At 37.4% G+C, this 26281-nt stretch overlaps 1 long non-coding RNA gene across 3 annotated transcripts in view; it reads left to right on the top strand.

Moving 5' to 3' along the window:
- Positions 1–26281, top strand: part of LOC138146960 (uncharacterized) — a 157316-nt gene that overhangs the window by 79493 nt on the left and 51542 nt on the right. For 2 of the 3 annotated variants that reach the window (XR_011164677.1, XR_011164678.1), the window contains exon 4: positions 15963–16921. This is a non-coding gene — a long non-coding RNA (uncharacterized lncRNA). Of the gene's footprint in view, positions 1–15962; positions 16922–26281 lie in introns of those variants that run through there. The other variant, XR_011164679.1, reaches the window with a different exon arrangement.

The following is a 26281-nucleotide window of genomic DNA, read 5'->3' as shown; positions in this document are numbered from 1 at the left end:
CGTTTTGTTCTCTTTTATTACTCACCTTTGTACATGCCATACATGCTGACTCGTATGTCACCAGAGCTTCATTGAAGAGCTTATTTTGGTGATTATGGTTTCATTAGAGTAAAGAATTAGTCACATGCCCCACTTTCAAAGGGGTCCCCCCCTCCCTAACCACCTTTGTGAGTTTCTAATGTTTGCATTCCTGAATGTTATTATGAACTATAACTGTTCTCAATGGCCTGTGCTTCCTTCGGTTAGTGCTAATGGAGGTTGATAGGATTGTCAAATATCTTGGGTTAGATCTCTCCGCTGAGAGAAGAAAAAAAAAAGGGTAAATAATTCACTTTTTTTTATAGGGGGATTAACTCTTGCAGACCATAAATATCCAGTTCTTTCAATCCTCTCTCTTAGTGAGGCAAGGGGTACTATGTAAGTCTCAAAGGGTAGATATAAACAGAGAATACTTTACCAGGTAACATCAAGCCCTGTTAGGTTTCTAGTGAAAAAGCCATTCCAAATTTCATGAGTTCACATAAATTCAGTACTTAGAGCCCACTCTCCCCACCCCACCCCTGGGTAAGATCTGTTATTTCATAGTTGGTGGTTAACAAATGCTTATTGATTCTTATTAGACATTGGAAACTTTCAGGGTAGAAATTCCCTCCAAAAATGCAATTATGCTAACTTGCCTGTGACTGAGCTTTAGAGAATTGCCTATGATCATTGGGTTCAATAACTTGTGCTTGGATATGCTATAAAGCTAGTACATATCAGAGGCAAGGCTTGAGCCCATGTCTTCCTATCTCCAAGGCCAGACCTAAAGTGCTTTCCAGACATTTAACTTCATAATATCTCCATGATTGGAGAGGTGGGGGTGGGAAGTATTATAATTATTGCCCCATTTTACAGAAAAAGAAGTAAAGGCTCCAAAGTGATTAGTTACTCATGGTCACAAAACTAATATCAGAAGTAGGATTTGAGCCAGTTCTCCATGACTCCATGTCCAACATTCAGTTTGTCATGTTGACTTCTTAATCTAGGAAATGCATTCATTGCTGTGGTGATCAGGATAACTCTTGTTCACTTTCATGAGTTCCTTGGTCAACTTGATGAGACTACAATGCATAGACTTTTGTTAGAAAGGAATACCTCCCATGGAACTATATTTACGACCTGGGGAATGCAAGGATAATACAGGGATTTTCTGACTGGTCCCCAGGTACTGAGGTTGAATCACAGATAATTAATGAGAATCAAGACTCTTGTTTGAGTGATCTTCCTCATCTGGGGCCTATAAAAGTGAGTATGGAAATGGTTTCATGTTTTTGTTTTTTCTTTTTTTTAATTGAACCCATATTTCCAGACTTTCCTTCCCTTGGAACTTGAAAAGAGGAAAAGAAGATTTTTTTTTTCTATCTGTCACTTTTCCCTCCAGTAGCAAAGGTGAATTTCAGTGGCTTTATATAGCAATGGGAGACCTTCTAACTTAAGTGAGATTGTAGTTTCTGGACCTAGAAGCCCGGACTTCTTTTGGTCTTTCTGATCTGTTCCTGAGTACAGGTTAATAACTGACAATCTGGAGAAATAGAGGTTTTCATTAAAGATGTCTATATGTTAGTGCAATGTACCTTACAATGTTAAGTGAAGCCATTTCTTCATACTGTGATTAGGTTGAAATTAATAATTAAGTAGTAATATAAGATAATATACAAATATAATAATATAATTATTAATTTAGTTAATAATGTAATAAATTAATAATTAATTACACTTGCTTTCCTTAATAAGTGGTACAGGTTAAAAAATCAATCAATCAGAATTTCCTAAGCACTTGCCATCTGTTGGGATTTATGCTAAGTGGTAAGCATACCAAAACAAAAATAAAACAGTCCCTGCCCTAAAGAAGTTTATATTCTGTTTTTTAGTTTTTGTTTTCTTTTTTGGAGGGGGGAAAGCAGGTTAATTGGGGTTAAGTGACTTGCCCAAGGTCACACGGCTAGTAAGTATGTCAAGTGTCTGAGGCTGGATTTGAACTCAGGTCCTTCTGACTGCAGGGCCAGCGCTCTATTCACTGTGCCACCTAGCCACCCCAAGAAGTTTATATTCTAGCAAAAAAATAGAACATTTTCGAAGACATACAGACAGGGAGTTTAAATAGGTGAAGAGATAAATGATAGGTAGATGGATAGAACATTTATTAAATTATTTTTTTGTTATTCAGTCATTTTAGTCATGTCCTACTCTTTATGACCCCATTTGGGGTTTTCTTGGCAAATATACCGGAGTGTGTATATATATATATATATATTTCTATAAGTACATTCTCTAGCTCATTTTGAAGGTGAAGAAACTGAGGCAAACAGATGAAAGTGACTTGTCCAGGGTCACGCAGCTACTAAGTGGCTGAGGCTGGATTTGGAGTCAGGTGTTTCTGACTTCAGACCCATCTATCTACTGCATCACCTACCTGTTCCTTGCTAAATGCTTACTTTTGTTCTAAAAATTTGGGATACAAATAAAAGACATGCTAGATATCTCTGCCCTCAAGGAGCTTACATCCTAATTAAATTCTATTTCTTGCAACGTATAAAGAAGACCTTGAAAGAGGGGAAACGACACAGGTAGACATTCAGGAAGTGCTGAAAAGGTCTGTAATCAAGCAAGATTAGGCCAAATCTGGACACTAAAGGACAGGAGTGGTTCCAGGAGATAGAGTTAAATCTTCCAGTAGGCAGGAAGAGAGAAAATGGCTTCAGTAGAGATAGGAGATCTGGAAAAGTCCAGGAAGTGGTATATCTATATACATGTTTAATCACATACAGCTATCCCTTTCACATCATGAGGATTAGGAGGGTGGCACCCATGATCTTGAAAATCCGTGTAAAATTTTTTGGCCCTCCCTTTGTACCAGAGAAGAAGTCTGAATTATTATGGTATTAAAAGATAAAATTTGTGAATAATATATAATACTAACCACATATTTTACACATTTCTGAGTTTCTAAATTTTTTCTATGTTGTCTGCTGGCCTTTATGTGTCATCTGCAGGTTCCACAAAACTCCCCCCAAAGTCTCATTTGGTTTCTTATGCCAGGCCACAATATATTGAAGCCGTGATGGGGAAGTTGCAATCTGGAAAGGGCAACTGTAGATAATGAATGCAAAATCATTTTGGAAGAGAATATGCTTACAACTGGGGGAACACAAAAGATGTCCCATAGGAAATGGTGCTTGTGTTGAATATTAAGGGAAATCAGTGATTCTAAGAGGAGGGAGGTGAGGTAGAAATAACTTGTAGGCAAAGAAAATAGTTAATGCAAATACTTGGAATTAGGCAAGCCAGTATGTCTGCATCATAAAATGTGTAGAGAAGAGTAATGTGTTAGGAAACCAGAAAGATAGGAAGAAGGGGACGGCTAGGTGGTGCAATGAGTAAAGCACCAGCCCTGGAGTGAGGAGGACCCAAGTTCAGCTCCTGCCTCAGACACTTAACACCCACACCCACACGCACACCCACACACACAAACTAGCCGTGTAACCTTGGGCAAGTTACTTAACCCCAATTGCCCTCCAAAAGGCTATATATATATATATATATGTATGTATGTATATGTATATATATGTATATGTATGTATATATATGTATATGTATGTATGTATATATAAAGAGGCTTGCTTATAAAGAAGTTTAAACATCAAACAGTAGATCCTAGAAGGAATAGGGTGCTACTAGTGTTTATAGAGGGTGGGGAAGATAATCAGACCTTAACTTTAGAAAAATAACTGGGGCAACTATATGGAAAATATATTGGAGAGGGGAAGGGCATGAGGTAGGGTGACCAAAGAGGAGGTTATTTAAGTAATCTAGGAATGAAGTGGTGAGTGAACTACAATGATGGCTATATGAAGAGAGAGGAGGGGGCATATGAAAAAGATCTTGTGGAGAAAGAAACCAGACTTCATAACTGACTGCATATGTGTAATGAGGGAGACAAGTTTACGCAATGATAACAAGGGTATAAACCTGGGAGACTGGAAAGAAGGAGGTAACTTAAACTGCACTGGGAAAATTCAGAAGAGTAGTAGGTTTGCAGGGAAAGATAATGAGTTCTGTTTGGACATGTTGAGTTTGATATGCCTACTGTTTGGGATATACAGTTCAGATGATATAGAAAGTAGTGGATGATGTGGGACTAAAGTGCAGGAGAGAGACTAGAACTAGACATATAGGTCAAGGAGTCATCGACATGTAACTGGGAATTGGACCATTGGTTCAGTGGTACTATTCAAGTTATTGAGTAAAAGTACAGAAGAAAATATACATAGATATAAAATAGTTTAAGTAAATATATAATTATAATAAATATTATATATATACATAATTAGTATAGTTACAGAAGATAAATATAGGTTAAGTGGCATAATAGATAGATCCCTGGTCCTGGAGTTAGGAAGACTTGAGTTCAAATCTGGTCTCAGATACTAGCTGTGTGAAATTGGGCAAATCACTTAGCACTGTTTGCTTCAGTTTCCTCATATGTAAAAATGAGCTGGAGAAGGAAATTGCAAACCACTTGAATATCTTTGCTAAGAAAACCCCAAATGGGGTGACATAACTAAAATAATTTAATAGCAATAAAATTATTTGTATATGTGTATATAAACATGTATATGTACACATAGGTATATGTATATATGCATGTGTGTATGTGTATATACATCTGTGATTATATAATGTATGCATATATGTATGTGTATATATACATATATACACATGCACGCACACACATATAGATATAGTAGATTCATTGATGATAGAGCCCAATATTAATAAAAGAAGTTAGGATTATTTAGATTAGGTATTTTGCTAACCATTGAGTTTGGCACCAAGGGTTAGTCCAAACCATACAATTTTGCAGCACCTCCCAACACCTCCATCAGAGACTCTATAGTGGGCCAGATGTAATATATGGTAATTCTTCATTGTTGTGACTATATAAATCTTAGCAATTGATTTGATATGGATGGTAAGGGAAAGGGACCAGTTAAGAGATGACTAAGGCTTCATGTATGCAGAACTAGAAGAATGCTGGTAACTTTAATGAAAACAGGGAAGCCAAAAGGAAGACAAGAGATTTTTTTGGGAAAAACATTGGAAATTCTGTTTTGGAAATTTTGAATTTGATATTGTTGTAGCTGAAATAAAGACTCTGAGAATGACAAGTAAACTGATCAGGTTCATTCATCAGCAGCAGGTAGGGGAACTATAGCTTACTCTTAGAAGCAGGATTCCAACAAGATGTTTAAGATTCTGGTTCTTTCTATAGGCAGGTTAGTGATATATTCCAAAAGGGCTGAGGAGGCATGGGGGAAAGAAAGGCTTAAATTATTTATTAGGACATTTTGGGATTACAGTGGTTACAAAACTCTTACAAAGTAGCCTAAATATGTGCTTGCTTGCTTGAGCAAAGAGGAGCCCAATTTCCAATATGGAGTTAAGTTATGCTAAATTTGGCTCTGTAAGAGGATGGTGTGAAAACCAATAAATAGTTAAAGTTTGGGTCAGGAAAGAGTTTGTTGCACTGAAACTAAAGATTTGGTGTCATTAAATTAAATCAAATTCTCCAGGCATTTAAGTGCTTGCTATCTTGAAACCATAAGAAAAATATTTTCAATGATAATTCATATTTATATAGTATTTACTATTGCAATTCCAAAGTATTTTCCTGTAAGGTACATAGGAAAACAGAACAATTACTTTTGTTTTTAGACTAGACCTATGATTTTTATTGATGAAAGTAACTTTTGCTGAGTTTCTGCAGCTATCAAAGCAAGTCTACACCTGCTTTTTAACATAGAGAGTTGTCTGGTGGCACTGAGATATTAAGTAACTTTCCCACTATCACACAGCCAATATGTATCCAATGTGGAAGCCTAGTCCAGAAACTCTTGGCTTTAACATTAACTCAATATGCATTGCATCGTATTCTCTCTCAGAGCGAGTAAAAAGTTAGTAAAGCCCAAATTTGTAGATGAGGAAACTGATGGTCAGGGAGTAACTTCCTACATTCATATAGCAAACACATAGTAGAAGCATGAACACATTAATATTTTCTGATTCTAAGTCTAGGGTGCTTTCAAACAACCTACTGAATGTCTTATCTGCATCTTAAACGCATTGTGTCCAAATCAGGATTTGTTGACATTCTCTTAATTCCACAACCTCCTCTTAACCTCCTATTTCTTCATGGTAACAGTATGCACCATGCTTGAAACCTTCCTATGATTTTTTTGCTCCTTTCACTTTCAACTTACATCTCCAATCTTTTTCTAATACTTATTCTTGACACGAGAATCAAATAATTGCCACACTGGGCATACTCATGTACAGTTTGCTAATGTGTAGTCTTCTGAATGTGTACATAGTAACTCCTATTTTTTAACCACTTAATCCCATCATGGTCTACAGATGGCAAGAGGTTGAGATAAATTCAAGTAAAGATTTGCTTCATTCTGATTCACTGATGAATATAGAAGGACAAGAAGCAAGATAAGAAGGGAACATTTAAAAAATACCTACCTGATGGTAGCATGAGCAGGAAGCAGAGGGGAAAAGAGATGGGGACTGTCTAGGAAATGGGAACCACAGTAATGAATCCTGTGTGGTATCACAGAAACCAAGGCTTGTAGAAAAAAAGGCCAGATACAGGGAGTTAGTTGTCAATGCTGCTAAATAATACAGCAAAATCTAGGAGAAGATGTGGAGAATTTAAAAGTGCTGCTGGATTTGATCAAAGACCTACTGTAGATCATTGGTTACCTTTGAGAAAACAATTTTGGTAAAGTGATCACAGTGGGTCGAGTGAGAAGGTAGTGAATACCTGAAAACATTTTAGACATGTGGTAGTAACTTAGCTTAGAATCTGCATAACTCCTGTGGTCAGAGATCTTGAGCTAGAAGGGACCTTAGACCATCTTTCTTTCTTCCATTTGTGCCTAGCAGAACCAGACAATTACTTTTTTTAAATGAGAAACTCCAAAATACTTTAAGAGAATTCCCTTCCCCTGTGTCTACTTTTATCCAAAGGTAAAAATTACTTTAGTTCCTTCAAGTGATCATCCTATTGAATGAATTTGAGAATCTACTATCCATGTTCCTCTCCTCCTGACACTTATTCTTTCATAAAATATGATGCCAGGAATTGAACGCAATACTGTATATATGGTATGACCAGAGTATGGCAAGAATATCATGTCCCTAGTCATGGATGCAGTATTTCTCTTAATGTAGGTTGAGACTGAATTAGATTTCTTGCCTATCATGTCACATTGTTCAGTCCTACTGAGCTTTTAATCCACTAATACACTCAGGTCTTTTTTTCAGGCAAATTCCTATCTAGTCATACCCTCCCCATCTTATACTTGTGAAGTTGATTTTTTGGACCCATGTGCAAGATTTTACATTTGACCCAGTTAAATTTCTAGATAAATGTGACCTAAAATTCTAGACTGCCATATTTTTTTCATGCCAATTCTACTATCCAGAGTGTCAATGGTCCTTGATTAAAAGCCAGTATCAGGATTCCCTTTGCTGATCCTTAGCAGTTTAGGGTTCATTGGTCCACTGTTACCTGAAACTCAATTGTAATTGATCATGTCTGTGATATATTTTCCCCATCTCTAAATTCAATCAACATGCTGTCTGTATCTTTATCCAAATCTACCTTTTTTTGGAAGTTTAACAATTGAATAATAGAATAATATGGGGGGTATGTTGGATTCAGTGATGGTCTTTGCTAATTGCTTAGAGAGTTTCCTTATGTATAGTCTTCCCAATTTATAAACTGACAAGGGATTTGTTGTCCTGGAACTTGTAGGATAATTAGGTCAATCCTATTGGACTTAAGTTGTAAATTCATTGACTTTTATTTGCCCTTCTAGAAGCAAACAGTAAAAGTCTGATCCCTCTTCCATGTTAGCTCTTCAGATACTTGAAGATTGCTCCTTTGTCTTATGTTTTAAAGGTTATGATCCATTAACAGTAGTATGTGTCAAGCTTGAGAGGGAAAAGGAAGAAAAAAAAGTTCTTTGAGTTCAAAATTTGCATTTTGACTTCAGAGCTATCCAGAAGCACTGCATTCATCTCCAGCTCACGTTCTGCTTGCTGTTTACCCAACATGAGAAAAGGTTAATTGAGCAACAAGTGTTTATCAGACACCTACACTATGCTAGGCTCTGGGCATGCAGAATCATTGAATGAAACTATCCATACTCCCTAGAAGCTTACAGTATTTGTAGAGACAGCATGTAAATATAAAAGTATGTACAAAAGAATCTACAAAGGAATTTCAGGTAGCATTGGACCAGTGAGGCCAGAATAGAGTTGGAATCTGAAGGATGACTTTTAACCAAACTGGCATGTTCTACTTTCTCAAGCCTTTAGTTCTTCAACAGATCCATAATTTCATAGTTGGGGACACAATCTACCCAAGTCACATCACAAAACCTATAGATCAAGTCTTAAAAAATGTTACCTGGGGGCCAAACATCTGGTAATGAATGCCTTTGAGCTCAATTAGGCTGCCTGTCTGAAGACAGAGAGCCTGCTTCTGAGTCTTCCAGTTTGGTCAGACTTTCCACATTTGAAAAGTCTGGTACATCTCCAAGCCACAATGAGGTATCAGCAGAGAATGTTAGTGTAGACTTCTCCCAATACATAACCAAGAGGTTGGAGTGGGTCAGGTGACCAGGGTTGGTATTTCCCGAAAAAAAAAAATCAGAAGCTCACAAAATGCCCCCAAATGTTTGCAATCAAAAGAAAAATAAATTTTTTTTTACTAGAGCTAATTCCACGTAAAAACAAAATTGGAACAAATTCTTCTTGTTAGGCAACTCCTCAACCTCTCACTTTGTCATATTCACTTTAGGTAAATTAAACAACAGCAATATATATTACTATTGAAAAAGTTGGAAGGAATAGATGTTTTCTGGGTGAGGGTAGGAGGGCAGGAAACTTAGTTTCTCCCAAAATGGGCAGTCTACCCTCAAGCCCTGAGAGTGCATTTGGGATAGGGCTAAGCCTTGCTGTGTGAATAAGTGCTTTCTTCAGAGCTTCTTTCTGCCCTTGTCTCTCAGCATTGCCAACTGTGCACCCTGTACCTTAGACGGCTGACTAAGTTGCAGCATAGCAAATTCCAGGTGGAGTGTATTGTCACCACCAACACCAATTATGAAGAACTGTAGCTCCCTGCCCTGTAATTCCCCTCTAGATCATATTTCTCTCCTTGAGTGGGATGTTTCCCATCACAGAGCAGGCTATAGAGAATTATTTTGGGGGTGCTGATATCCTGCAGGGAGCTCATTAATGCTGAGGCTTGAGTTGTTCCCTTCAAGGGCCCATTGATGATAGGAGGTCTGATGGCTATCAATCATTCAGCATCTATAGGTAGTGAATATTTGCTTTCTGCAAATGCTAACTGTGCAGAAAGACAGTCCCTTGCCTCTAGGACTTCACAGTCTAGTTGAGGAAAGAAGGCACATGCATATGAAAATATAACACCACCAGACATTATTTGTGTAGCTGTATAAGCTGGCATTACATTAGCACTGGAAGGAACTTTAGAGGTCATCTCATCCTCATTTTTCGATGAGGAATATAATCCCCAAAGAGATTAAGTGATATATCCAAGATAGTAAGAAACAGGACTGGGGTTGGAATTCAGGTCCCTTGTAGTAAGGAAAATAAACCACAAAGTGCTAATATAATGTGATCAATTATTTTAGTTATTTCACTTCTCTGGGGTGTATTTTCCTCATCTCCGAGGAAATTATCTTCTCCAAGTCCCTAATTTAAAATTCTTTCTGGATCTAATAGTCTGTAAGTATCTAAGTGATCATGCTGTCCATCTTGGTGAGTACTTCACAAGGACCAATGTATAAAAATAATGCTTCACTTCATGCCTAAGACAGCTTCCTGGCCACCATGCTGCTCCTGCACTTCCAAAGACCATACCTAGTAGGACCTAGCCCAGCTTTAGAATTCTTACCTAGACTCCTTGTACCATTCTGATTCACCAAGTGACTCATATAGTTTACTATATTGAGCTGCACTTAGCTATGGTTCACTTCATACCTTGACTATTCCTGTGGCCCATCCACCCAACTCCCCCCCCCCCATACAAATATGTCTTTTTTAACACCTGAACCAGAATTCAATCAATATGGCCATTGCCACTGGATCACACACACACACACGCGCGCACACACACACACACACACACAAACACACTACCCCACCCCCACCCCTATATATGTATCTTGTGCATGGAGTATAATTCCCCCAATGGAGGGTAAACTCCTTTAGGGACTATCTTTGCTTTTGTATTTGTAGTCCTGATACTTAACACATCATTTGGCATTTTGTAAATACTTATTAAACCTTCTTCCCTCTCTCCCTCCCTCCCTCCCTCCCTCCCTCCCTCCCTTCCTCCCTTCCTCCCTACCTTACTCCCTTCCTACCTTCCTTATTCCCTTCCTTCCTCCCTCCCTCCCTCCCTCCCTTCCTTCCTTCCTTCCTTCCTTCCTTCCTTCCTTCCTTCCTTCCTTCCTTCCTTCCTTCCTTCCTTCCTTCCTTCCTTTTTCTCCAGTATTTTATTAGAAAGAAATCATTTAGGACCGATGCAGTAGTGAAGACTAAATGAGCAGAATGAGGAAGACGAGGGGAACAGTATGAACAAAGTTAGGCATATGGGAAGAAAGTGGAAAGTTGACAGTGTATTTGGATTGCTATAGATTCACATGTGTTCTTCACAGATAAATTACTCGCATCTCACAAGACCTCATTGTCTCTTTTTAAGCTATTTATCTTGATAATACTTTGCTGGAATGAAATAAACTCTTTATTTGAGATCACATTTATTCAGAATTTCATACAAGATTTCTCAAAATTCACAGTGCTCCCACCCCAAGAAGTTTAAGTTGAATGATAGAACTGCAAAAACACATATACCTTATTGGGCTTTTTTTGAAATCTCATGTGAATTTTCTGTGTCTTTTTAATAGCAAACTTTCCCTTGCTGGTGATTTTGATTGTTTGAGTCCCCCAGGAAACTATCCATTCACCACAACTGTAAACAAAGGTGACCCAGGAAGTAGGGGAGACTCATTAACCGTAATGGTTTTCATTTTTGTGCCCCCACCCTTTAAGTGAATCTAATAATATTATGCTGGAAAAAAAGCATTGGCATTTTTTTCTGACTTAAGGAATTAGAGTCTTTAGTATACTAGTATGCTAGATATAGCAGAGGTTATGGGGTAAAGAAACATTATTGAATATTTATAACTATGAATATTTTGTTCCTTCCAGAACCTACATTTTAAGGAAGTACTCAAGCTAGTCACAGCCATTCCTTCGTTTTTCTTCAGCTATTACTGACTGTCTGAATTTCCTTCTCCACCATGCCCCAACTCCCTCTTCAACTTCTTTTTATATGTTGTCTTCCCCCATTAGAATGTAACTGCCTTGAGGACAGGGACTCTTTTTAATTTATTTCCCAGCACAGAGCCAGGCACATTTAAGAAATGTTGGTTGGGGCAGCTAGGTGGCGCAGTGAATAGAGCACTGGCCCTGGAGTCAGGAGGAACTGAATTCAAATCCAATCTCAAACACTTGACACAATTACTAGCCATGTGACTTTGGGCAAGTCACTTAACCCCAATTGCCCTCCAAAATGCAAAAAGAAAAAAGTTTGTTGACTTCCTAGAATTCCCTGTATTCTAATTTTTATTTTAATACCTTCTTTTACTGCTCCCATCTTTCTCTTAAAAAAAATCTGAGCAAAAATGTTCTCGAGGTTCTTGAAATGCTCTGAATAAAGCTACTGCTCCAGTCTAGTCTTTTTACTCTCTTTACCAATCATTCGCTCAGTCTTTCTCTTACTTTGTATTCTCCTATGCACAGAAGAACTGAAGTATTGGCATTAATCTGACAACCAGTTAGTCAACCAGTGCCAACTAGTGACATTAATCAGACAACAGTTAAAGTGTTGCCTAGGTCCATGCACCATGATAGGTGCTTGATATACAAAAATGGAAATTATCATTCGAGAATCTCCAAGAATGCATTGCTTCATCATGTGGTGATTGATAAAGATTTGCATTGCTTCATCATGTGGTGATTGATAAAGATTTGAATTGCTTCATCAGGAATGGGTCATGTTGGGGAGGCTAGGTGGCACAGTGAATAGGGCATTGGACTTGGAGTCAGGATGACCTGAGTTCAAATCCGGCTTAACACAAAAACTAGCTGGGTGACCTTGGGCAAGTCACTTAACCCCAGCTGCCCTCCAAAATGCAAGAAAAAAAAAAGAATGGGTCATGCCATTCCCGTCTTTTTTGACCTGAGTACTATATTGGTAAATCCAGGGAATTTTGGAGATACTTTTGACCTCGATTTTACCAAAGCATTTGACATAGTTTCTCAGGCTGTTCTTTTAGACAAGACATGGGGATGTGGGTTAAATAATAATCTAGTTATTGGTGGATTGGGAACTGATTAAATGGTCATATCCAAAGAGTCACTAATTGTTTGTTATCATCTTGAAGGAGGTCTGTGGTCAAGTGTCCAAACGGTCTGTTCTGAGCATTCTGATATTTAATATTTTTATCAGCAGCTTGGACAAAGGCATAAATAGGCATAGAATTTGCCCAAGTGGGAAGAGTAGCTAAAATACTGGGTAATGGAATCAGGGCCTGAGAAGATTTTTGGAAAGCTAGAACACTGGGAAAAAATCTAGGAAAATAAAGATAAATGTCAAGTCTTGTGACATTTTTTCTTTGTTTTTGTTTTTTGAACCCAAGTACAATGTAAGGGAAGAGTGGTTAGATAGCAGTTTATATGAAAAAAGATCTGGTGGCCTTGTTAGACTGCAAGTTCAATATCAACTATGATAAGGCGGGTCTAAAAGCCAATGTGACCTTAGGCTGAATTATGAGAACAAACATAATCAGGAACAGAGAGATAATATTCTGACTGTACTTTGCCCTGGACAGACCACATAGGAAGTACTGTGTTCAGTTCTGCGTGCCACTTGTTAGAAAGGTCAATCTTAATTAAGTTCCTTGATTGCAGGGATTCTTGTTTTTTGTTCATAACATAACATGTAATGTAGTTTTATGCACATGGGGATGTTTTAGAAATGTCTGATGAAAAAATGGAGGACATCTAGAGAACTTGTGACCAGGATGGTGAAAAGTCTGGAGATTATACCATATAAGAAGATATTGAAGGAATTGGACAGGTTTAGCCTGTGGAAGAAGTGTGTGTGTGTGTGTGTGTGTGTGTGTGTGTGCGTGCGCATGCGCGCACGAGAGAGAGAGAGAGAGAGAGAGAGAGAGAGAGAGAGAGAGAGAGAGTGTGTGTGTGGGGGGGGGGGAGGTAGGAAGTGAGAGAGAGAGAGAGAGAGAGAGAGAGAGAGAGAGAATGTATGTTGGAGGGGGGAGTAGTAGAACGACTTTTTAAATATTTGAAGGGCTGTGTGGTAGAAGAGTTTTTTTCTGCTTGGACTCAGAGGGAAGAACAAGGAACAATGGGTGGAATTTTCAAAAAGACAGATTGAGATTTGATATAAAGAAAAACTTTTTAAGAATCAGAGTTATCCATAAGTGTAATGGTATGCTTTAGGAGACTTGAAAGTATCTACTCACTTGAGATCTTAAAGCAGAATACAAATGGCAATTTTTATATAGGATGCTGTGTTTATATAATTTTTTATTCAGATACTGGTTGGACTATACTGGGATTCTTAACTTTTTTGCTTCATAGACATCATTATTCACTGTCTGGTGAAGCCTATGGATCCTTTCTCAGAATAATATTTTAAATGCATAACCTAAAATACATGGGATTTCAAAGGAAGCCAAAGGATAGTGAAAATAAAAATATAATTTTTTCCCATCTAAGTTGAGAGACCTCATTAAAACTGTTCATGGATCCTTATGAACCACCTGGACTAGATAATCTCTGAGGTCGAGGTCCCTTTCAATTATGGAATTCCTTAATTCTGTGATCATGTTGTGGGAAAATATTATAGATGTTATTCAAATCTATCAGGGATCTTAATTATATCTTATATGAGATATGATCTTTAAAGATGTTCTTTGTTTAAATTTTTATTACTATCTTTTGTTTTTATATCATATTAATTTTCATATATATAGAAATATCTATATGTATACATACATATATATGTATGTATTGATATATCTATAGTTCCTTCCCTTCTCTCTTTCTCAGAGAGATATCTCCTATTATAAAGAATAAAAAGGAGAGGGGGAGGAAAAATTTAAAAAAAAAGTGCAGTGGCCAAGCTAGTAGTGCCAGGCCTATAATCCCTGCTACCAGGGAGCCAAAGGCTAGTGTAGTGGGTAGGACTTCTGAGCTGCAGGAGAGCTAAAGCCAGTTGGGTATTCTTGCTAAGTACAATACCACTATCATGAGCCTCTGGGAGAAGGACAGACTGCCTAGGGAGAAGTCAATCAGATCAGATTGGACACAGAGCAGACCAAAGACTCCATGGAGATCAGGTCTGACCTGTTAGTGGCTGCTGTCCTTCCAGACTGGGAAAGATAGGGAGACCTAGTCTCAAAATAGCAATGACAAGAACAAAAATTTAGGAAAATTAATCAATGCTTCAATAAAATATTGCAGTATATGCAACATTTGTGCAAAGAAGGAGGGGTTTGTTTTTTCCCATCTCTTCTTTGGAACTAAGATTGGTCATTATAATTCCACAATGTTCAGTTTTGTTATTGTTATTCTTTCTTTCCATTTACGTTGTAATAGTCATTGGTATTTCATTTTGCATCAATTCATGTCCTCCCATTAGGCAATGGATGCACTACTGTTATAACTTGAATAAGAGATTCACACAACACAATTTATAGTAAGATTTCTTACTAGTTCAAGATACGAAAAAGTTCTGAATCAGTTTTAAATGATAATCCAATAAAAATGATCCAGACTTTTGGCTGGCATGTTGGCCATTACCCCATAGTTCTAAATAAAAAGCAAAATTACCAAATCAGTTGTTTCTTGGCCTCACCTTTCACTACAAAGATGTTACCTCTGATAGTACAAAATTAGTAAAGCCTACATGACCACATCACATCTCTCCTTTAAGATAGTATATCAAATGACATATATGTATATATCTAACCTGGAGTTAGGAAAACTCATCTTTCTGAGTTCAAATCTGGTCTCAGCAATTTACTAGCTGTGTGACCCTGGGCAAGTCACATATCCTGTCTGTCTCAGTTTCTTCATCTATAAAATGAGCTAGAGAAGGAAATGGAAAATCACTCCAGTATCTTTCCCAAGAAAACTCCAAAAGGATCATGAAGAGTCAGACATGACTGAACAACAACAACAAAATGCATACATACATACACATATATGTAGATATATTTATATACACATACCTATACTTGTGCTGTATATATTATATATGTATATACATATACATACATGTATGTATGTGTGTTGATTTTCTGTGGTTTCATTCATGTATGAAATTACCAATAAGAAAATTCCCCTTAAAAAAGCAAATTGGTATCTGCCATTCTGAAATATATAATTCTCAACAGTTTTACCAGAGTACTGAGAAGTAATGTGACTTGTTAATTTGCATGTAAAAAGTATTGCTTAAACTCTTATCCTTATTCTGTGACTGGGTTTATATCTCTTATCTACTCCTACCTCTCCAAGCTGTATATGCTGATTCAAATTTCTCCCTGTTTCTTCCCAGTTCACACATAATGCTTAGTTTCTTTGCTCATTTTCTCTTCTATAAATAGTTGGTCAAATCCTGTTTACATAGTATTAATTAGTTGTTATTCTGAGTGTTCACATCATATTTAAGAGGGTGGTGAAGATTCACGTTTTCTCTTTCTTCACCCCTCCCTTCTTTCTCCCTATAGACATGGAGGTTACCTCAAATCCAATGATGAAATGACTCCAGAAGTTGACAAGCTACGCACTTAGGTAACTATGAGCCATGTGTCCACAGATGGATGCCGAAGCCCTTTCAGTAGGGAAACTTCAGAAGCCCTTGTTGACATCATTCTAAGATCTCTCTGTCTGAGGTGCTATCAGGGAGCTTGCAGGGCATTCATCAGAATCAAGCTGATGCAAGCATGAATACTCACAGGAAAGGGCCCTTTTATTCTGAAAACTGCTGAAGGCTGGAAAAAGGGCTAATTTATTTAAATTAGCACTCTAAGTGTCAAGCCCCATAGTTTCTGGAAGGAGCTGACAACTATGGGTTAAAGAAAGTTTTTCTTAAATTTACAAATGAACTGCTGCAAGGCTGAAAGTTAACCCAGAAAATCAGAGTTACCTAGAAGTAATCACTACTGGTGTTGACACAGACATTGGAAAATAACCGTTTTCTGCTATTAAGCTTTTAAATGTCAGCAAATGGCAGTTTGGTAGATCATTTGCTAATAATGATTAAATTTCTCATTAAAATGTTTCCTTCATTATTCTTCAGGTAGAAATGTGTAATTCAATGATTGTTACATCAATTATACTTAAAAAGCTCATTAAAATACTGAAATATTATCTCTCGTAGCCAGAGTACTTTAAGAGTACTGCACTAATTACAAAAGGAATAAACTCTTGTAATATCACCATTTGAATTGATGCTTTATAAATTCTTAATGTAAAGCTAACATGTAAAGTTTAAATCAAATATATAGATCCAATAAAACAAACCCTTTTTAATCTTGTTTTACCTTGGAAAGGGTTCTGATTATTGTAATTAAATAATGCATGATATAATAAAGATCTAGAGTGTGTGATTATTTCATTGGCAATTGAATATTGGTGCTTTCATTTATGCAAGCTATGTATCACAGGCCATATGCATCAAACACTAAAATATTGATACAATTACACCTAGCCTGCTGGACCAATAAAAAAAAAGTCAGTGACATGACTCTGCTGATGATACGAGGACAGTTTGAAATCCTTGTTAAATTTTAATATTCTGATGTGCAGGGTTATGCTAATTCTACTAAGAAATAACATCCCCAAGATCCACTGTTCGGCTTTTTATTTCTGTGATCCTACAAATCCAGCTTCACCCAGCACAGCTAACAAGTAGCGTGTGTCTCTCTGTGCATTTGGCCATTCTCTGGGAAAAAGATGAAAAGACCATCAGTTATCAGGGTTTGTCTTTGTTTTTTCCTTACCAAAAAAAAAAAAAAGACTTCATACTTGGTGATTCCAAGATAATTTTCATATTGACTAAGTTTTAATGTTACTTTTAATAAAATACCAACAGTTTTTATATTAAAAATACTAGATCTATTTTCTAGAACTGTAGTGTTAGTGAGCTATTTCTGTGATGGTTATTGGATTCTTAAGGTTCTGACTGGATCTGGTACCAATCTATAATGCACCCAAAGCTTTCCCAAAAGTAATTGGGTATTGGGGTTTTCTACTATTTGTGTAATTGAAGTTTGTAGGCATATTTTTTCTTTAAATCTTCATCTAATTCAATCACATAGGATATCAGGCCTATCACCCTGATTATAAATATATATATAATGTATATTTATATGTAATTTATATATTTAAATAATTATATATTTATATAATATAAATATCTGATTTATATTAAAGGCAATCAGTCACCTTGGATCTAGTTATAATGCATCAGTATTGAAATTGTGAAATGATGACTAGTGAGGACACTGTATGGGGTATGCTTGTCTTTATGTTTGTTCACACATTGGTTAAAAAGAGGGAGAGGGAGAGAGAGAGAGAGACAGGGACACACAGTAGGCTCTTAATACATAATTGATGAGTTGAATATAAGATTGTAGAATCTGACTTTGACAGTTAAATTGACTGACGGGATAGGCACATGTGCTTTTAGGCACCTAGCTTAGTTACAGCTTATGATCTCCATGATTTCATTAATCAGGGGGTATGCCATAGAAATAAATGCAAGTGCTTTCTTTGGGCCAGTATCTGAGTGAGGAAAAATAGATTAGTTTCTGATTTTATAATTCTGCCACTCGTTCTTCTCCTTGGTGGTACTCCATTGGATGATCAGGTAACCCTCAATGGGAAAGCCATGTATTATACTCTTATTTGAAGGATATCGTAGGTATATTGTGGAAGAAAAAGTGTAATGGGGAGAGTTTGAACATGCTAAGAAAAGATGAAAAGAAATTGAATCTATTAAGTGGATTTACATAGCATTTTGAAACTCTAGAGCAAATAGCTTTGTAAATTCCTGTCTTCACCTTTCCTTCAAGTGACTGCTGCCCTCCTTTTAACAATGTCATATGTATTTTCCCCTTCTTTTCCTATATGGATAAGTAGTAATGTCTTGCTATGATATAACACAGTTGATCATCATGAATGTCTATAGGATGTCATATTTATGTTCTTCTGTTTAGCTTAAATCGTACTCTGCTTCTAATAGCAAACAGTACAGTTACAACAGACTGGCATTGCAAGGCATCTGCTCAATTCAGATAAATAAGACCAATGTGTTTGAAGGGCAAAGTTTCAATACAACTGGCTTGCTTTTTTATTTAGAGATGCAATTTCTGCAAGGAATAAATAATAAAAGAAAAAGGGATCATTTGGTAATCGATTAATTGTCTTATAATTGAACTAGGAAACCAAGATGGTGCTAGGTGTGCATTCACTGTTTCACCTATTTCTTATTTCCTCCTTTATAAGTTTATAAGAGGGACCTATGATTGGGGTTGTATATCCCAAAGCTCTTTGATCATTTGGGATGTGTTCTACTGTGATCTGTGTATCTTTGTCACTGTCTAGGCCTTGAAAGCCATTTTTTGGTGCATGCTGTGTGTGGATGTTTCTACATATTCATACTTGGAAAAAAGGGAAAAATAATTTCATAGTAAAGTACACTAAGTGTGTTAATAGTGTGATTTTTAAAAGCCTCATTTTCCTCCTTGGTCTTTCTTATACTTTTTTTTTTTGTTTTTTTAAGATATTGAGAATGAGCCAAAGTTGTGTTCCCACCAAATAGTGGTGCTTCAGTGGACCAGAGGATCCTTGGACTAAACAACAGAGACATGTGATTTGGGAAAGTTCAGAAACCAGTGGGTTGCAGCACCTTGATAACCAGCGAGGAAATAGTAATTAAAATTTCTGTTTTATAGCTAAAGGAGCAACGGGCCCTCTAAGTGAGCAGCTTACACACACTGCTTTGCCTCCTGTATGAAGTAGCTGATTTAGTCAGAAAGGTGACAGTTAAGACTGGTTGCAGGAGGAATTTTTGCATCTTTGCAGTGACTTTTTTCCCCGATTTTACCATAGTGGCTGTCCATCACAGTTGTTATGTATGCAGGCTGAGTGAGCCCGCAGGGGATCCTAGTTATTTACACTCTTTTTCAAGCTTCGAAGCTGTTATAATCATTCGCTGTCAACTTTGTGCTGACACTGAATTTTACTTTGTGTTTTTTTATGCTCGGTTTGGGTCTCAAATCCTGGCATCCATACCCTGCACTGTAATTCTATGGGTGACTGAGCTGACCAGCACTCTACAGTATTACTAAGAGAGCCCTGCAAACCTGCTCCATATGGAGATTGCAGGATTTGTTGATTGTGGACAGTAAACAAAGTCCTGGGGCTTTCTGCTTTTATCCTGGTGGTGGCCCTCAGGAATAAACTGTGTACTGGGTTTCATCTCATTGCATTTTCATCTTTAAAAACATGTAAATATCAGTTTCATTTGCCCCCAAGTTGTAAAGTTAGAACAGGCAAACTTTCCCCCTGCCTAGCACAGTGTGATTTCCAGGCTTAGCTGCTCTTCTTCAGGCCCTTGTGCAAAGGACAGCCTTTTTGATCTCCTTGCTCTCTCCCTCCCGAATCCCCATTTGCTTAGCAGGGATTTGCATACATGACACAAAGGGCTAAAGCTCCCATCTCAATAGAAAGAATGCTCTATGTAGTGTGAGCCACAAGGAACAAATTGGCAAGGCATTGTGGTAGACACACCAGAAAGATTGTCTATGCTTGTGTGAGACACCCCTTTAGACTTCAGAAGAGGGAATTTGCATGCCCAGATGTAAATGGGCTGGGTCTCAGTCATGCAGTGAATAAACACCTTTCCCTTACATGTGAATAACAGCCTTCCCATTATGCATAGGGCCTTAAACCTTTAATGATAGAGCACAGGATGATTTCTGCACGTTTAAAATGGACGATGCTACCGTGCACCATACCGGTTCCAATATGAAAATTTCATGTGCGTGGGGGCCCAAAGGGAGTGATCCACAAAATGATATGACCCTGTTCTTAACTGGACTTGAAATAAAGCTGGTCAAGGAGCTTGTGTGCTTGGCCAATGTAATAAAGTAGACAAATAATTACTGAGCAAATCAAACACACTTACACCTCAGATGATTTTGAAATATTATCTATAATCGGGCACTTCTGTGCTAGGAGGAAAGGTTAATAAAGTAATTTAAAAAAGATTGTGTGGAGTATTACAGAAACAGAAGAGGACCGGTGATCATAATTGTTAATCTCCTGAAACACCAGTTCCGTATTGCACAAGGCATATATTTTAGTATATATCCTTATTGTGTATTCCACTTATTATTATATTATCCTATCTAATTATTCTCTATAAAAAAATCTTATTTTATCTTTTCGCCCCTACAAATAACATTGATAGGATTTCTCCAGCAGAGTGCCAATAGGTAAATTATTCTAAGGATATAGAGAGAAGATTAATGTCTTTGACAATTATTTTGTGTGTGTGTATGTGCCATGCATTGTTCGATACAGGGGCAGATGCTAGATAATTATTCATTTAAAAAAACAAACAAACCCAACAAAAACCTTTTATTGTTGTTCTTATACCTGGAAAAATCCAGGGTTATCTTAAAATACACATTATGATATTGTTCATAATACTTTTGAACTACAGAGTTAGAGGAAGAAGGGGCATTAGATACTTACTTTAATCCTTATTTTAATGATAAGGAACAGAGAAACTGTTGAGTGAAGTGGGTCACCCCCAAGCACATTATCACCTAAATGTCTGAGGCCATATTTGAACCAAGGACTTCTAGACTCTGTACCCAGCTCTCTGTCCACTATGATATTCTGTCTCTTGTCAGATCTGGAAAATGAAGTAGGTTTGGGGCCGATTAGTATTTGGATGGGAGGCTGCTTGGGAATACTGGATGCTGTGGGATTTTCATCTGGGAGACTGTGGTATAGTGCAGAGAGTGCTGGATTTGGAATTGGAGGTCCTGGCTTCAAATCCTCCCTCTGCCCTTTTCTACACTGCAGGCCTTGAATCTTCTGTAGACCTCAGGTCCTTCAACTGCAAAATGAGAGGGCCAAGACTAAATGACCTTGGGCATTGCTTCCATCTCTAAATCACTGATCCAATGAGTACTGAAGACTACTGATAAACTTTTATCATTTTGTTGAAGATTTTTCGAATGCATTTTATAATTTCGATGACGATTCAGAAATTGTCCTAATAGTATATTTCAGTTGTCTGAGGTATAGAAAAATATATGCCAGATAGCTCAACAATCAAATGATTTGTACTGAAGTGAATCTTCTACTTGACCTTGCTGTCCCCTCTAGCTATCTTTTTCTTCCTCTTTACTTCCAAGTTTCTAGAAGAATTTGTCTATAACTCCCTGTTCTCTTTTACATTTTGCAATCTGGCAACTCTTATACTGAGCCTGGACTGAGTGCTGTACTGTACTCTCTACGAATACATTAAATCCAATAACCTGGTAGATCTGGAGGCTATTTAGATGAGAATGGGGTTAGTTTGACCAAGAAGCTGTGCCAGGCAAATATGGGAAGTTTAGAGTTATTTTCGAATACTATTTGCTCAGTGGGCTAGAATACTGGACCTGGACTCAGAAAGACCTAAATTCAAATCCAACCTTAGACACTAGCCATCTGACTCTGGGCAAGTCTCTCCACCTCTGTCTGCCTTAGCTAAAATGGGAATAATGATATGAGGATAAAATGAATTTTGTTTGTAAAGTGATTTATAAACCTAAGAGTATTATATAAATGCTAACCAATTTTATTATCTATCCTTTGTCTATTATACTAACACTTTGTGATTTTTTACTTAGTAAATTAATTTCCCCTAAAAAAGACTCTTTTTAAAATTTTTTGCTTTCTTAGAAATAACTAGCCTCTGTCTCAAGTGAAAGGGATGATGTCCGGTCTTCATCTAGAAAAGGAGGATCTGGACAAAATCAGGTACTCCTGTGTTCAAAGAGAGAGAGGGGGAGAAAGATAGAAAGGGCTGCTAGCCCTGCAGCTCTGGGATGCCTAAAGGAAAATCTCAGGTGGGCTTGGAATCAGAGACTCACAGCTCTTCCTTCTGGAGTTTTTATTTTTTTTTTATCCTTTTTAAGTAAAATATAATAGAGGCATACAAGCAAGTATTGTTAGAAATTTCAGCTTTACCAAACTATATGCATACTGGAGACTTATTGGAATCTTATACTGATTGGATTTGAGTGAAGGTTGTTTTATATACAAGTGAATTAGTCTCTTAATTCCTTCTGATGAAAACTATTGTGTAGTGGTGAATGATAAATGAACTCAGTCTAGACAAAAGTTTAATTGTTGTTCTTTTGTCCTGTCTGACCCTTTGTGACCCCATTTGGGGTTTCCTTGATAAAGATGCTGGAATGGTTTACCATCTCCTTCTCTAGCTTCATTTTATAGATAAGGAGATTGGGGTGAATAGGGTTAAGTGACTTGCCCAAGGTCATTCGGCTAGTAAGTATCTAAGATCAGATTTGAACTCAAGTTTTCCTGACTCCAGGGGTGACACCCTCTTGAGGGCACTTCCATAGAGTCACCTAGTTGCCCAGACAGAACTGGAGCTCTTCATATAAAGATAGAGTCTTACGACAATAACCTATGGGGAGGACATATAATAGATGAGGCTTTAGAACAACAAAATCACCAGGAACTCCTTCCAGTGTTACAGTCATTATTTCTAATGCACTTTTTTTAAAAAGGCAAAATGGAATTTTGGGATCCCTCAAACAATGTGGGCCTTGGGACAAACTGCTTCATTTTGCTGAATATGTTCATGGATCTCTGGTCACTTAATAAAAATGCTGTCTCATTCCTGTTGGGTGATCCCACTCATGCAGAGTTTCCCTATTCCAGCTTGAGAGGTATTTGGCCATTTACCCCCATAATTTCTCTGACCTTGATACAGGGTAGTGTTCCCCAGGTGATTGTACATGTAGATCTCCTGATCTGAAGTCCCTTCTTTCTGACTGGCTTAGGGTTAAATTTTTCCTTTCTTATGGCAGGAAAAGCAGATCTTGGAGCTCTTGGCAACAACAATGGCAAAGTTCCAACACTGGGTGAAAGCAAGCATTTTCAGGAAGTTGACCCAAGCCAACATTGTCTTCTTCCTCTCCCATCCCCCACCTTCTTCCCAGGACGGGGAAAGTTGCCATTTTATTTTGCTAAAATATGAGCATTCCAGGTATGATTATTGGACTGTAGTGATATGCCATCTAACTTGGTGACAGTGGTTTTTTTTTGGTTGTTGTTGGTTGGGGTTTTTTTGGTTTTTGTGTTTTTTGTAGTATGGGTGAGAATCTGGCCCAATGCCTTTGATCACTGCAAAAAGTTCAAGTCAGGAACAAAAATGTGTGACACGTTTCATTGAAAGCATGGCTTTTCTCTGGATTTGACAGCTGAAATGAGTTGTTTCCTACCTTCTCCTGTAATCAATACCAAATCCCTACAGAGATTTGGATGCCTTTCATGAGAAGAAATCACCCTCCAGGGGTGGGAGTTGGAGAAGGGGGAATTGAGGGGTTATAGTTTGAGAAAGGAAACCAAGTAAAGGAAAAAAAATCTCTCTTGCTTCCTCTTCTTCCTGAAACTGCTATCATATTCCTTGCCCTGCTGTTCTAATTGATGCTTCTAGGGCCACTGCAGCAACCCCATCTAGCTATCCTACTTTGGGACCTGAAGCTCATGCAGGATCTGCCATGTGATTAACTTGGTGGGTGTAAGAAGAACTTAATGGGCGCGTTATAATCCACACCCACATTCTCTGCTGGACTATGAATCCAAATTAAAACCCTGAAATGCAATGGTCCTGGGTCTGGAAGGTTGATTTCTAAAGAAAAGGACCTGGACTGCACATGGTTATATATAGGCTGCTGACACAATCCCATGTGTGACCCTGGAAAATATTCTTTTCTCTATCAACCAATTAGTTGATATCATTTTGTATTTTTTTTGGTCTATGGTAGGAGTTGTTTTTGTTAGGATTGTTTTTTTTTAATGTATTATATTCCCTAAATGTTTAGTTGTGTGTATAGGTAAATGTTTTTCCTTGTTTTCAAGACCAAACAACTGCTATTACACTATTCAATTTTCTCATCTTTACATTTCTACACCAAGGTTAGAGTTTTTCTGTAACCTTTTGTAGATCTAAAGAATATAGATGGGAGGAAAACACACACATCACAACACTTATTGTATGGGCTTTTCATAATTAAGGTCAGAGCAGAAAACCATCTAACTTTTTTTTCAAACAAGGGAACAAAATTTCACACCACGAATATCTCAGATCCAATAGAACAGGTTAGAAAAGTAATATAGTCATGGTAATTACTTTCATCTGGCAAAATATTTCAGTCAGCAATGACTAGCAATAAAATAAAATGATCACCCTTAGTATATCTATTACAAAAACAATTGTCTAAAATAAAAATGGTTTAAAATACCCACTAGAATATAAAATATCAATACAAGAATCCTCTCTCTCTCTCACCTCTCTTTCACCCTCTTTCTCTCACCTTCCCTCGCTCTCTCTTCTCTTACTCTATCTCCCTCTATCCCTGCTTCCTCCCTCACCCTCTCTTTTTCTTTCCCCCTCCCCCCTCCTCTTTTTCTCTTTCTCCCACCTTCTCTCCCTCTTTATCTTCTCTTGCTTTATCTCCCTCTGTCCCTTTCCCTCTCTTTCACTCTGTCACTACCAACCCCCATGCACACATTTTTACCCTTTTGAGGTATCCATAGGTTTTAATATCACCAGGACAATTTACTTAAAGTTTAAGGCCTCTTTACAAACACACACAAAAAATACTCCAATTAAGGATTTATAAATAAAAAGAATACTATAGCTATCATCTTTCTATTTTTAAATAAGTTTTATTTTAGCTTTTAGGTTTTATAGAAATCACTTATATCCTCCTTAAAAGAGATCCCTCTTCTTATTTTTTTAATATAAATATAGTGAATGCAAAACACCATTAATCCAGTAGTAATATCATCTGATAGTAGTTAATCCCTTCTTAGGCATGGCTTTACTTGGGCCTTTGGAATATAGAAATGTGCTTTTACTCTTAGGCATTTGATTTAAGCATCAATCAGTTCTTAACGCTTAATTGTCTTCAGTAAAAGACCACCAAGCAAAATGAATACTGTCTTCAAAGGTATTTCCTTGGGAGTCTTATTACATTCTTTAGTCAGTTATTTTGTATTCTCAGGTTATGGATCAAGGGCAGTCCCATGCCTGTGGTTTGGACTTGGCTATCTGTTGTGACAGGATGATGCAGGCATGCTGGAAGATCCTAATCTGTCAGAGGAAGTCTATTAAGTTCAAGCCCCTAAGCTGTCTCAGCCAAATCAGTGATACCAAAGTTACATTTGTTTTTGTGATGACCATTCATTTTGGTCAAATGAAGAAATTGCTAGTGTGGTCTCTGTGGCTCCAGGGGCAAAATCTGTGAATGTCACATATCTTTTGGCCTCTCTGCTTTCTCTGAGACATTACTGAGAATACCATCATGGAAAAAAAAAATCATCATTTTTATTGAAGCTGTTTATAAGTCACCTTGATCACAAGAAAAAGTGGCAAAGGAGAGATAATAGGGAGCATTTTTCCTCTTTGTGGAACAATAAAGTTAGAAAACACTCAGCTTATCCTGGGGAGCATTGAGGACTGAAAGTTGGAGATGAAACTAGGCTCACTTACTTTGTCTTGTATCCATACTAAAGCTTTTGACCTTTGAATTCCTTAACTTTCTCCTGTATTGTCAAAGCTCTTGAACTGGTTAAGTCAAGAAATTCACTGAAGCAACATGATATGGTGAAAGATTGGGAGTCATCAGACCTGTATTTAGATCCCTTAACTTCTGTGAACCTTAGTTTCCTCATCTGTCAAATGAAGGAAGTTGAACTAGATAATCTCAAAGATCTTTTTCCAATT

Source organism: Petaurus breviceps, unplaced genomic scaffold, assembly GCF_028583685.1.
Source record: "Petaurus breviceps papuanus isolate PSGF00001 unplaced genomic scaffold, PetGlider_PUasm1.0 90775, whole genome shotgun sequence".
Taxonomy (NCBI): domain Eukaryota; kingdom Metazoa; phylum Chordata; class Mammalia; order Diprotodontia; family Petauridae; genus Petaurus; species Petaurus breviceps.
This window is presented reverse-complemented; position numbering and strand designations above follow the sequence as displayed.